Source organism: Atractosteus spatula (assembly GCF_055471065.1).
Source record: "Atractosteus spatula isolate fAtrSpa1 chromosome 16 unlocalized genomic scaffold, fAtrSpa1.hap1 SUPER_16_unloc_2, whole genome shotgun sequence".
In the NCBI taxonomy this organism is placed as follows: Eukaryota; Metazoa; Chordata; class Actinopteri; order Semionotiformes; family Lepisosteidae; genus Atractosteus; species Atractosteus spatula.
The window spans coordinates 1,656,269-1,669,759 of NW_028296632.1; the positions used below are offsets into that span (position 1 = coordinate 1,656,269).

At 41.8% G+C, this 13,491-nt stretch overlaps 3 non-coding genes across 3 annotated transcripts; 1 reads left to right on the forward strand and 2 right to left on the reverse strand.

Annotated features, from left to right (window-relative positions):
* Nucleotides 1-8,256: 8,256 nt before the first annotated feature.
* trnas-aga (transfer RNA serine (anticodon AGA)) lies at nucleotides 8,257-8,338 on the reverse strand. The gene has a single exon. It is a non-coding gene; the product is annotated as a tRNA-Ser (tRNA).
* Nucleotides 8,339-10,868: 2,530 nt separating this feature from the next.
* Nucleotides 10,869-10,941, forward strand: trnap-agg (transfer RNA proline (anticodon AGG)). The gene has a single exon. It is a non-coding gene; the product is annotated as a tRNA-Pro (tRNA).
* Nucleotides 10,942-11,873: 932 nt separating this feature from the next.
* Nucleotides 11,874-11,955, reverse strand: trnas-cga (transfer RNA serine (anticodon CGA)). The gene has a single exon. It is a non-coding gene; the product is annotated as a tRNA-Ser (tRNA).
* Nucleotides 11,956-13,491: the final 1,536 nt, after the last annotated feature.

A 13,491-nucleotide genomic window follows, 5' to 3' on the forward strand; every position in this document is an offset into this window, starting at 1 on the left:
TGTATTACACATTGTACACATGCTTAAAAGAGAAGAGAGAAAACGCAAGCCTTCTTCAGGTGTGAGGGTCTTCTGCTCAGAGTGAAACGCTAAAATGTAATGTAGGCTCTGAATGGGTTCAATTATGATTTGGGCTTGATTAAGGTCGCTGCCTTTCATCTAAAACCCTACTTGAATCCTTCGAAACTAAAAATCAGTGTTAGTGAGTTCTAAATAAAGAGGTATCCAGGTAACAGTGAAACGGGCGGACAGTCTGGGGAGATCGCCCGTTTTCCATGTAAATAGTTCCCTGGTTCCGCACCCCTTGGTGTTTCTCTCGCTCTCTCTCGGGTCACCTGATCATTAGCTCGAAAGATTTCAGTGCTTTGTGTATATTCTAATGGTAGTGGGGGCAGGGTGTGTGGGAACAGGTTTGGTTGAAATTGCATTGGAGATCTATGTTCTTCACACCTGAAACATTTTCTCTGAAAGCATTTTCTTCGCAGTTTAACCGATCTTGTTACAGCATGTTACAGTTTACTATTATTAACCATATTAATTTTAAGTGCTTAATGCCATTTTTTGACCAGGCACGAATATTCTTAAGTCCATATCTTCGCAAGGGAATCAGTGCGAATTGCAATACTAATTAAATTAGAACTACTAACTACTAACTAATACTAATTAAAACAAACCAGAAACGTGTTGTTCTGTGTAATGACATTACAAGTGGAAAGATTGCAGATTTTAATCGTCTTTAATTTTGTTACGTTATACATTTTAGAAACGTTTCATCCATACAAACACCACAAAACTATTTTCGATTGTATTTCTGAATAGTACAGATGCAGCCATTCAAAATGCGTGAGGTATTTCACGGCATACCCCGGTAGGCGTGTCACAGTATCACGCGGTATGACGCAGTTAACGTGGTGTCACGTGGTTCACTATCCGGCGTCGCCTTGTAAAACCGCCAGGGGGAGCTTAACCTCTCATGTACAGCATTTGAGCCTTTAATTTTGAACTGTGTATTACAGCATGTTAATCTTCAGTCATTAAAATGTTGGTATATTTTATGAAAGCAAGATTGCTCAGTTGGACAAAAGTACACAACCTACCTTTATCAGAAATATCAAAGCCTTTACTGAAGATATTACTAATAGTATTAATAATGGATGACTTTGGACAAGCTGTATACTCAAAGTATAATTTCTTTAGCACATTTGTACAAGCACTTGGAATCTGTCCAAGCCATACTTTGTCAGGCATTTTGTTTTACTTCAACGGGCATAAAAACTTCCTTGCTTTTAACAGGGCGTTTCATAATTTCTAGCTACGAAAATGATTTAAAATGCGACACCTATCATTCAACTAGAGCTTAAAATATCACAAGGAAAAATACACACCGGTATTCCATTTCTCCCTAAACATTGTAAGCTTCGAAGTCTTTAACTAACGTGATACCGGAGTCAACAAGCATACTTTTAGAATTTGATTAAAAGGGAATATAATATGGAATCGCGTATCTCCAGAATTTAAAGACCAGACAATCGCAAACTCGTTTTCAATAAAATTATTTTATTCATTCAGCAGTTTGTGAGAGGGACATCCAGCAGGGAGAGACACACACACCGGTTTTCATTGACAACATTGTTTTTTTTTCAATTCCTCTTGTCTAACAGGAATGTTTTGTTTGTGGACAGACTGTTAGACAAGAGGAAAAGACCGCCTCCTCCTACGAAGCATTTCGTTGATCCGATCACGAATTCTTTTCCAGTCGTACTTGCAACCTGCGCGGCGGGGAGAGGCACTTTTCAGGAGACAGCTGCTCAACTGTTTGACTGCTGGAACATACTGTCTCCTTCCTCTGCATTTTCAGGAGTGTCTCTAGCCTCCCAGTCCTCCCCAGTAATGCATCGTACTGCTCCCGCTGCTGCCGAAATGTCTCCATACAGGTGCTGCTTCTACAGGTTGGCACCCTGGCCAGTGGCCGAGAGCAGAGACCCACGGCCTGTGGCAAAATAACATAAGTCATGTAAGAAATAAAGTCACACAGTAGTATTCATCAGTCGCGGAACAGAAGTCAAAATAAACTTTTCTTTTTTTCCGTCTTACCGCTTTCTTTTTTACTGTCCTTGTGGTAGATCGTTTCGCCCGTGCGGTGTTTTCTTGAAGAACAGGCTACGAAGAAATAATTATAATTGAATTTAAAATTCAAAACGGCAATAATACCTTGTAATATGCGCTGTAATCGCGTATTTCAGATGAAGTCTGCTGTATTTGCTTAACCTTCGCTCTTTGGAAGCTGGGGCGGCAGAAGCACCTCGTCTCTTCCCGTAAAAGGTCTTGGTCTCCATACTGTACTATGGTCGCTGTAGTGCAGGTTCGCAGTTTTTTTTTTTGCGATGGGAGCTCACCCAATCCCTTGGTGTCTTTTATGCTATATTCACCTAGAGTGTGTTCATTGTCTTCCAATGAAAGGCGGGTGCCTTTTGCCGAAGTCGGGAGACATTGGGGGCTTGCCACACCCGGACTGTTAAACCAACGCATTAGCACGTCAAAGCGCATTGAGGACCCGGGCGCAATAGTTGTTTTGTCCCTTGATTTACTGATCTGCATTAATTAAATCTTGTCAGTCAGGTCTTTTTTTCTCTATTTCAATTGTCGTTTACACATGCACGACTTTAAAAGCTAGCATGACAGGTTTCGATTCACATTAGCTGGCGAGCCTTGTTAAAAAAAACAATGACAATGTAACATGCCACTGTTTGTTCATGAACAAAGTTATACTGAGATTTCCTTAGATACACGATTAAAAAATAAATAAAAATTTGAATCTCCTGCGGAACACATTCCATAAGAATCAGCGGTTCTACAACATATATCGCCTTTAAAGGTGGCTTCTCAAAACGCTTTACGGGATAAAAACAACCAGAACAGCAGCAACAACAATATTGTATTTCATTGCACTTTGAAAACCAAGTAATAACTTAACTCAGTACGTGCAAACGTTTTGTATGTTGCTGTCTTGAATGCCTGCGTACCCATAAGTATCTTATTTGCCTTGAGGCCTGTCTACAGTATATTTGTCCCCCTATCTCCCTCAATTCAATTCAATTCAAGGTGTTTTATTTGCATGACAGATGGGTACAATTCTTGTTGGGAATGTATACTTTGATATTTACACCCGGCGCGTCACCGAGGGAGCGTCTGCATTTATAACTTAGTTTTTAAAATTAGTCAAGCAATATGAAGCATCTCCTTTAGCTTTTAAGTCCCTTATGGTTTTTTCGTATTATATTCCCTATTAATCAAACTCTAAGAGTATGTATCGGCTTGTCAGTCAGGTCTTTTTTTCTCTTTTTCAATTGTCGTTTACACATGCACGACTTTAAAAGCTAGCAAGACAGGTTTCGATTCACATTAGCTGGCGAGCCTTGTTAAAAAAAACAATGACAATGTAACATGCCACTGTTTGTTCATGAACAAAGTTATACTTAGGCTTCCTTAGATACGCGATTAAAAAATAAATAAAAATTTGAATCTCCTGCGGAACACATTCCATAAGAATCAGCGGTTCTACAACATATATCGCCTTTAAAGGTGGCTTCTCAAAACGCTTTACGGGATAAAAACAACCAGAACAGCAGCGACAACAATATTGTATTTCATTGCACTTTGAAAATTGCATTTGAGCACGGTTTTTGACTTTCTTAAAATTGCATTTTGGGCGCGGACAGCACATACAAGGGTTAATGAACTGCGCCAAGAAATTTAAAATAGTTTTCTTTAGGTGTGAGGGTAGGAGTGGACCGCAGCAGGCATAATCAGCAAACCAGGAAAACAAAGAACAGGACAGGTGAGATGTGTAGCCAGAAAGCGAGTGATCAGAAAAAGGAAATGGATTTGTCCATAATATCGCTTACCTATTTTTTCGAAGAAATGTTTGTTAAAATAAAAGTCCAGCACCAGCTGGATTCGAACACACAACCTGCCAGTTGGTAGTCACACACCTAGACCAGTAGGCTACAAGACAGCTCGCATGATCAGGCAGGCGAAACAGCCCTACACAGCCCTGCCGCAGTACACGGATATAATCATACCGTTATTAAATTCTTGAGATACGCGATTCCATATTATATTCCCTTTTAATCAAATTCTAAAAGTATGCTTGTTGACTCCGGTATCACGTTAGTTAAAGACTTCGAAGCTTACAATGTTTAGGGAGAAATGGAATACCGGTGTGTATTTTTTTCTTTAAAGTACCAAGACCAGCTATATACTGTATGTTTATGTTCCAAAATTAATATCGTTTATGGCCTTCACACGCGTTACAGTATGCTCCTATTCTTTTTATGCTCAGCTACTAAGATTTCCCTTCAGTGGTAAAATTCAATATCTACAACGAGCACAGTAAAGACGTTTACAGTAAGTCTTTCTACGACAGACCAATGGACCACGAGTGCCCTGTCGGTCAACCAATCACGCACCGCGGTATCCCGTGTCATCATACCTGCGGTATCTGTACCGCGGTGTCTGTACCGCGCACTTTGAATGGCTGCATCTGTATGTTACACTTAGTTCACTGTTTTAAATAGATCTAATTAAGAAAGTTAAGTGTTAGCATAAACTATTAGCAATCAATAATATTAAATTTAGCACTGTAATAAGCTGTTGCACTTTCCCCCGCATCTTGTAAAAATATATTTTCATTGTTCAAGTATACATTAAGTCTGACTATCATATAATAAGTTAAATACAAAACTAAAGAAAAAATAGGGTTAAATATAATTCAAAATATTTTGCTAACAATGTTAACTGTTTATGAATAATAAAATCTATTAACTAAGGAGTAGGATGGCTCAGTTGTTAGTATGTTTTTTTGTTTTGTTTCTTTTTCATAAATACAACAGTAGTACCTGATGTCTCAGTGGCTTTCAAAATTAAATTATGCATGCAAACCTGTGAACTAGAAAGATAACTAAGATATCCATCCATTTATAATGGTGGCGAAGTGGTAAGCATTGCTATCTTGCAGCACTGGGGTCCTAGGTTCAATTCCTGCCATCCTGTGTGTGAGGGGTTTACATGTTCTCTCTGGGTTAGATGGTTTTTCTCCATATGTGTGATATGACTCCCTCTCGCACTCCAAAACATACTGGTAAGTTAATTGGTTTATGGGAAAACTGGCCCTGGTGTGTGTGTGTTTGTGTCTGCCTGTCCTGTGATGGACTGGCGCTATGTCCAGGGTGTATTCTGCCTTGTGTCCGTTGCTTACTGGGATAGGCTCCAAATCCTCTGTACTGGATAAAGAGATTAGAAATGGATGGAAGTAAAGGCACTGTGTGGATGGAACTATACACAGTGTTAGAAACCCACGATGAAATGGCAGCATCTCACTGAGAATAAAATATTTTATAGTGCTGGCTTAAGGAAACAGCCTTTCCACCTCTCTTGCACATCAGTATCCATACCTAGTTATTTAAACAAATTGCCTCTAATTATAAACATCTTAATATGCTGGCTCTGTGGATCCGCATCAGCTATGTTTGCCCATTTCTTCAATTCATGTGCATCCAACACACAGTTCAATGCCAGCAACTACACATAATCTAAAATACAATCCTTATTTCAGTATCTATGTAAACATATAGTCTGTTAACTTCATCATCTTCATCAAAAGTATGCCTAACCCCATTAGGAAGTGTTCTTGTTATAAGTGTATTCCTCAGCTTTCCCCAAATTATCTTCTTCTTGCCAACATCTCTAGTCTTTTATCCTGCAATAACTCAGCCAACACTTAAATCTCCAAAAGCTGCTTGTGTTAATTTCTTTAAATCACAAATATCATGTGTAAATACTGGCCATGTAATACTCTGCATTGTGGAATAATAGTTTATTTTAAAGGGAACTAGAGAAATCAAGAAAGGCTTTTTTTCTAGAATTAATAAATGCACATCCTGTTCACTGGGGAAATTAAATCCACACTGAGCAATCTTCAATATGTTCAGAATATGACAGCAAGAATCCTATCAGGGATGCATTACACCTGTTTTCAAGTCCTTGCACTGGTTACCTATCAGATTTCGAGTCAACTTCAAAATCCTTATCCTCCTTATATACTGTCCTACAACTGTTATTATTGATCACCGAATTATTGTACTTGACATGACTTCATTCAGCCTTTCCTGAACGTCTATGACAGGCAGAGAGAGTGCTGTTTCTGGTGCGATCTTTTGCAGCTGACATTTCACTGTTTTAAACGAACAAGAAATTAGATTGCTCATAAATCAGTTATTCCATATAAACACAGCGTAATTGCCCTCCGAAAATCCTCTTTTTCTTGTTCGTTTTAGAGACCTTGATCGAAACTGATTTTAGATGTCAGAAAGGATTTATTTTCTCTGTATTTCCTACATTGCTTTGTCGAGATTTTAACTTTATATCTAACTTTATATCTAGGCTCAGATTTCAACTATAAATCGTACAGTAATTAATAGCAGTAAATACTGAAGTTTTGCACCCTCTTACCACAAAAATATATGTTTTGTAGTTGGGATTAACTTTATTTCGTACGCGTAGCTACTCCGATTCAGACACCGAACAGTTAAAGATGGCGGCAAATCAGACACCCAGAGAGGGGGGGGGGCGTCTTCTCGCCTCCATAACTAAAAGGCCAAATAGGAGTGGCTTAAGCGACATACACAGTCGTGTAACTGACAGTTTGAGGTAGCCTATCGTGTAAATTTCGCTTTGTTGCTGATAGGTTAAGCTTTCGAAACTCTGCCCCAAAGTCATGTGACTGATTTTTCGCCCTGTTTCGTTGGTTAAACGCAATGATCACAAGCACCACCATGGTAACTGGGATGTGTAGTTTTTAATTCCGTTTGAATTATAACTGTACGTACTGTCTTCATATTTGGCCAGGGCTTTAAAGAGAAGGCGCGCCAAAAAATTTCGGTGCCGTCGTCTCCGCTTTAAAGGTACCCCTGTGCTGGAAGAATTTGACCTCGGAACGTTTGCCCAGCGTAGTTATAGTGGACATAAAAACAAGAGTTCGCTGGCATTATATCATAGAAGACACAGACCGGCACCAGACCGGTAAATGCTTGATGAACTAGGGATTGGACAGTTTCCAAGTGCTTGTACAATCGATGGAAATGTTCAAATAAATGTGCAAAAGAAATAAACAAAATAATCATTTATTTCTTTATCATATTGGCTAGCTAATGTCCTCTCTTTGATAGTTAATGGCTGTGTTTCTGCGTTGGGTAGCAACGGGTGACTGTTCTCAGGCGGAAGATGTAAACAGCTTAATTTTCGTGTTAAATAATTTTTAAAAATTAAAATTCATTCTATACAGCAATCACATATTTGGGTACCGTTTCATAAAACTTTCATGCTTAAAATGTTTAGGGAGAAATGGAAGACTGGTGTGAATTTTTTCTTTAAACTATCAAGACCAGCCATACACAGTACAGTTTATGTACATACAGTAATGTTTATGTTCCTAAATTAATATCGTTTATGACCTTCAGATGCGTTATGCTCCTCTTCTTTTTATGCTCAGCTACTAAAATTTCCCTTTAGTGGTAAAATTCCATATAAATATTCAAAACTAAGCGGATTGAAATGTGCACAGTAAAGACATTAGTAAAGGTGCACAGTAAAGGCACCACGAGTGCCCCTGTCGGTCATTTTGACCAGCCAATCACTTACCGCGGTGCCCTACGGTGCCCTGCGGGTTGGTTACTGTACTACGGGTTTTTACCGCTCATTTTGAATGGCTGCATCTGTAGGTTGTCTCTCGCAGTGTTCAGGAATTGCATTCCGAAACTGAGTCAGATCAAAAGTTGTAAGAAAAGCACCTATGGTGTCGGTTCTAACAGCTTTATTGATTCGATGTTAAAGGCCGGAAATGGGGCACAAGACACGCGACCGCAAAAAGCGTCGCCATCTGCTTCCAGCTGCAAAATGCCGTTTGCGGACGCTGAAGCATTTGAACTTGAACTTTATTGCCATATGTAACCGGTACTGGTACAATGGAATTCTTACTTACAGAAGGTCTCTCGATTGTAAAACAAGTGTAAAAAACAAGACAAAGTGCAAACAGTGCATCAAGACAATGTACAAACAATAGACAATGTGCAAGTAAACATGTAGACATTTCTTTCGAAGGCAGCGGGTACAAGCGATCTCGCGTTTTAAAACCACCAGGAAAAGCAGAAAGGCACTTTTCCTTGCTTGCGCCAGCACACAACGATGTGAGGAGGACACCGTAGTCGGCAGGATTCGAACTTGCGCGGGGAGACCCCAATGGATTTCTAGTCCATCGCCTTAACCACTCGGCCACAACTACAGCGAGCACCGCTGTTGCTGCGTTCTTGCTACAATCTCACATGGATCGCGAGGCGCCGGCGGAAACATTTTTCAAAGTCAGTCTCCATTAAAAAAAAAACCTTTCCAAAATACAAGCCATGCAGACAGACACGCCTCAGAGGACTTAAGGGTGGCTTCATGTGGGAATGATAAAGCCTCCCCGTCCGGACAGGAAAATGGCACTTTGTTAGACACAAAGAAACAATGAACAACAGACAAATGTCCACAAGCATTTAAGAAGCCGCACCATGTTCTTGCTACAATCACACACGGATCGCGAGACGCCGGCGGAAATCTTTTTCAAAGTCGTTCTCCGTTAAAAAAAAAAAACCTTTCCAAAATACAAACCTTGCAGACAGACACGCCTCAGAGGACTTAAGGGTTGCTTCATGTGGGAATGATAAAGTCTCCCCGTCCGGACAGGAAAATGGCACTTTGTTAGACACAAAAAAACAATCAACAACAGACAAATGTCTACAAGCATTTTAGAAGCCGCACTTGAAATAGCTCTTATATTCGTGTTAGACGCAGGAATCGCCTTTTTATTGACGTTCTTACGAACACCATGGAAAGCAAAATAAAGCAAAGCAGAGCAGAACAAAACGAACAAAATAAAACCCTCATGTCCTGCACTTGAATATAATGCCGTTACGTGCCGAAGCGGTATTGGACGTCATCCTAGCACTGCAACCCGGGGCGTACGGTATATGGGAACGAGCACACGTCACGAATCGTCTCTAATCACTCCCTGCACTGTAAGGCGCCTTGAAGCGTGCACCCTCAACATTCATCTTTGCGCATCTGTGAAAGGTAAACTCTTGAGCAAACTCTGAACCAGACGCTCAAACTCCAGCTAGGATTAGGGGTCGCATTCCCATGCTACTTGAACACTTTGTTCAAACCAGGCTGTCCGGACATGAGTTGGCGCGCTCCAGATTTTCTTTTTCTTTTTTTTCCCTCGTACTCGAGGGTCATTTTCCTGTTCCACATGCAATTTCAACATCTTCCTTGGGAGATGTCAAGCCAGCAAGCCACTGCTGTGCTTCAGTGGCCGGTGTGGAGTTCAGTGGCCCTGTTGTACACGGAAAGCACATTGAGCTCCTTGGACATGAAAAGTTCCAGTTAAAAGCCATTTGTCATCCTTTCTCTTGGTGTCGATGTTGCTATTGTATGTAAAGGTGGCAACTTGCTCAGCGAGCAGGCGGAGCGCACAGCGAATGCAGATGTGTCTGAGTTGTGTGTCCAAGTGGCTGCAAAAGGACAGAGCTCCTGGCGCGCTGTGGCTTAGTTGGTTAAAGCGCCTGCCTAGTAAACAGGAGATCCCGGGTCCGAATCCCAGCGGTTCCTTTTTTTGTTCTGTCTTCTCGAACAGGACTGGTCATTATGGACAACCGCCTACGGCTAGACTTAATTAAATGCAAGTATTCATTTCCTGTCTTGAACGACTTGTTTTTCTTAGAATGCAACTTGCAAAACATGAAATGCAAACCTTGCTAATCAGCGCTCGCGGCTGGAAAACAAAAAAGAAGTCAGCAATGTTTTTTCTTTAACCTTAACCCTGCTAATGGAGAAGAGTTAAACGACCGAGTCTACGTAGCTTAAACGGTCCGCACGTCGGGTTCTTAGCTGAAAGGGTGGTAAATCAGGCTCACCCAGTCCTTAATCTTTTAAAGAGGATAAAAAATTGAACCTAGTCGCCACATCACATACATCCTGTTCAATGATAAGAAGGTGACATCTGTCCTCGCTCCAGAGTAAATCACACGTTGAGGGCATTTTTTTTCCACTTTACCGTGAGTCGGGCTCGGTTGCACACAGGCGAGAGCAGAGCAATGAGGTCACGGGGACAGGGGAGTCACACGCTGGCGGTTTGAACACGCGGAAGATCACTGAGGGATCTACAGTATATGGACCCTCTGTGCGCCACCCGTCCAAACTCTGGACTCTGAATCCTGCCATCCGAGTTTAGATCTCGGCGGAACCTGAGCCGCAGTTCCTTCTTAAAACGTAATCTGGTGAGCATTTCTAGAATCGTACTTGTATAGATGCAGCCTTTAATGTGTTGCTAGGTTAAAATTGATGACTTCTTGAACTTCAGTAGGCAATTGCCCTCTTGATTTCGGATTTAATTGCTTTACTACAGGGGTGCTTTTATGATGACAGAGTCATGTTCAGGTACTTTGCTGGATGGAGGAAGCTCATTTCGGACTCTGTGATCTGCTCACCTGGAAAGGTCTGCTGTACTACTACAAGAGAGAAGTAGAGTCTGGAAGAAGGGACAATTTTATGATGCTTTGGAAGAAAGTGTTTTTTTTTTCTTTGAAATCGAAATGAATCAGAATATCAGTGCAAAGGACAAACTCTTGGTTTGGTTTAAAGAGATATGGTTTTAAACAGACACAATGTAGAAAACAGGTGTTTCTCACTTTTGGAAAAGAATGGACCGGGGGTAATGTTTTACTAGTTGCAGTGCTGAGCTCACTGGGTTGCAGTCGTGCAGTGTGACACCAGGGCCAGTGGCGCAATGGATAACGCGTCTGACTAGGGATCAGGAGATTGTAGGTTCGACTCCTGCCTGGCTCGGGTCACTTTTAAACGCATCAGGCTACTCCCTAAGTAGCCTGTGCTACTTACTGTATGTGGGTGTAATCGTACCCAGTACGAGATTTCCTTCATGTAAATGAACTGCACCTGGGCTCAGTACGGTGCTGAGAGCCCAGCATTGCTGTTCTAATTAGCACGCACTGCATCGGCTATGAACCCGAACATTTCAATTATTCCGATCAGTAAGTCAACACGTAGTCCACATGAAAGGTAGAAATATTCTCGTCTGTCTCTTGTTTGTATATAACTGAATGTCCCTGACAATGTACTGTTAGTTTTAATTGAAGAACGGCATTTGTGTTCAAATATAGCAGACAAGTTTACGTAACTGCTCATGCGACACTCAGTTATAATTAGTCAAGAAATAAAGTCGAACAACAGCTGAGGGTTTGAATGTGAACGTATCAGATTGCAGCGCCTTTTACTTCCATTGACAAATGATAGAGATTCGAAGAGAGATCCTTCAGACTGGCAAGCAAACCCACGGCTTTTTCGGTTTTCTATCTAGGCAACGTTGGTGTCTGCAATAGCATAAATGAAAGCACGATGCAATTTCTGTGGCTACATTTGTTGCACTTCATGCACAGTAAGAGTGTTTCTAACACCAAATAAAAACTCAACAATTAGCGATCACGCCTTCTCCTCAGTTAACCCACTGAAACCCTCGCTGATAAGAATTCTTTACTGCGTGCTTTACGAGCACCTATCTTGTCGGTTCTTTGAGCTTTATTGATCCGATTTTCAAAGGCATAAGTAGAGCACCAGACGTGCGAACGCAAAATGTGTGGTTATCTGAAGAATTGATTTCCATGGCAGCGGGTCCAAGCGATTTAGCGTTTTTATAGTACCAGAAAAGGAGAAGCGGCACTTCGCCTCTGCCGCGCAGGCACACTACAACAGGCGGCAGACGCTGTAGACGGCAGGATTTGACCCTGCGCGGGGAGTCCCCACCAGATTTCGAGTCCATCACCTTAACCACTCGGCCACGACTACAGCGAGCTCGCCACTGCCGCATTCCTCCTATAATCTAACACGAGTGCGAGGTGGCTGGGGAAACCTTTTCAGAGTCGCTCCCCGTTAAAAAAAAATACCTTTGACAAAATACGTGCCGGCAGACAGACACGCCTCCGAGGGTTTAAGGGTGGCTTCACGTTCAAAGGATAAAGTCTCCCCGTCCTGATGTCAAAATGCAACTTTGGCAGACAGAAAAAACATCAACAAACCACAAATGTGGACAAGGATTTTACAAGCTGCACCACACTGCACTTTGAAAAGCATTTAAATTAGTGTTAGACGCAGGAATTGCCTTTGGTTTACGCGCTTACGAAAGCCCTCAGCTCCTGCAGTTGAATATAATGCTGTTACGTGTCGAAGCAGTAACGTACGTCATCCTACCACTGCAGCACGGGGAATATAGGGAAATGAGCACACGCTACGAATCGTCTCAATCACTCCCTAGAGTTGTAAGGCGCATTGAAGGGTGCACCGCCATCATTAATCGTTGCGCCTCTGTGAAAGGAAAGCTCTTGAGCAGTTTTGAAACAGCTCGGATGAAACACTTGATTGCTTCCATGTGCATCTGGAGTTCATTTCTTATTTTCACTTCACGCCGCCCAAAGCATTTCTAAAAAAGGAGATTCGCGTTTGGGAATGCGCCCTGCCCTAAAAATAAAACAGGTCTACGGGTCTGAAACCTGCTCCACAGAAAACAGTTTTGTTGCGCTTTTGATCAAAGGGAGATTCGTTGTTCTTACTTTTTGATGACATAACATCCAAAGGGGCTTCTTTGGAGCTGAATTCCAACCAGCATCCTAAAGTTTCTTGGTGGTATCCTTTACAGTCCTCTGTTCGGTCGACAAGGGACTGAAGTGGGCAGCTTTCCTCACACATGCAGTGCAATGTACTGTAGTGTTCCCGTTCACTGAATTCGCAGTTCTGCATCAGACCTCTAACTCGTTTCCTAAGTCTTGGTCAGCTTGAATTTAAGCCACGAACCATGCTTCTACTGTATAAACGTCTAGAGGAATCACAAACTATTTGAGAGGCCATCATTCCAGGGGGAACTGACAAAGTCTATCTCTAAACAACTAGCGCAGTCTCTCGAGAGACTGTCAAAAATCTCTTTCTCCATTTGCGTTGCAAGTAAATGAAAACACAGGCTCAACCCAGAGTCACTTGGCAGTAGCGGCACTTAACTACTGTTATTGTCACTGCTTGATACCAACGTTAGCCTACTATACCATGTTCAGCCACCGCTGGAAAACGTACTGCTTTAGTACCACACGTGTCAGACATGGAGAGCGACAAGTGTGTGATTTGAACCCATGCATGCAGAGCACAATGTATTAGTAGTCCATCGCCTTAACCACTCAGCCACGACTACAGCAAACGCTGTTATTGCTGCATTCTTGCTACAATCTCACATGGATCGCGAGACGCCGGCGTAAATCTTTTTCAAAGTCGTTCTCCGTTAAAAAAAAAAAACCTTTCCAAAATACAAACCTTGCAGACAGACACGCCTCCGAGGAA